General features: G+C 45.1%; 1 protein-coding gene across 1 annotated transcript in view; it reads left to right on the plus strand.

The window, feature by feature from the left end:
- Positions 1 to 731, plus strand: part of LOC101307142 (calcium-transporting ATPase 9, plasma membrane-type-like) — a 13824-nt gene that overhangs the window by 4709 nt on the left and 8384 nt on the right. The gene's annotated exons all lie outside the window — the stretch shown is intronic.

Consider the following 731-nt stretch of genomic DNA (forward strand, 5'->3'; position numbering starts at 1 on the left):
ACACATACAGGGCGGATGTGGAGCGCATGTCCGCACTGGCTTAAAGTTCGCACGTCCCTCCGTTCGCCATCGTCCGGCACCGACTACGGCGCGCCTCCACCCAGCGGACTCCAGCAGCGTCCCTAATTACTTTCCCTCCCCGGCGAGTCTGCCGAATTCCAGTTTCCGGCGAGATCGACTTTATTTGAAGTTTTGGGTGATCTCGCCTGAAAACTGGAAAAGAACGGACTCGCCGGGGAGGGAAAGTGGTCGGGGATGCCACTGAAGTCTTCTGGGGAGAGGCGCACCGTCGTTGGCGCCGGATAGTGGCGAACGGAGCTCCGTGCGCACTTTAAGGACTGTGCGCACGTGTGCTTTCTATCGTTTTCGTATATACATATATATGTATATGATATAATGGCGTGATGCTTATTTCTCCAACTATCTTGGCATGGTTTGTAGTTTCATTTTTAAAACTTATATATATAATATTTTATATATATACAGTTCTTATCCAGAACAAAGCTTCGCTTTGAATTTAAAGTGTGAAGTTCTTTATTTGACTCATTTTTCGGTCGTATTTCCACATCTCCACCGTTCAGTTTGTTGATACTAATGCATAGATCATTCATGCAAAATTTCATTCAAATTGATGATCGTTTAGGTACCGAATTAGGTTAAATCAATGAACGGACCACAAACCTGTCTAACCAAAACTGTTTGTGTAAATCACGATTATGAACACCCAAACG

This window comes from Fragaria vesca, linkage group LG6 (assembly GCF_000184155.1).
Source record: "Fragaria vesca subsp. vesca linkage group LG6, FraVesHawaii_1.0, whole genome shotgun sequence".
Taxonomy (NCBI): domain Eukaryota; kingdom Viridiplantae; phylum Streptophyta; class Magnoliopsida; order Rosales; family Rosaceae; genus Fragaria; species Fragaria vesca.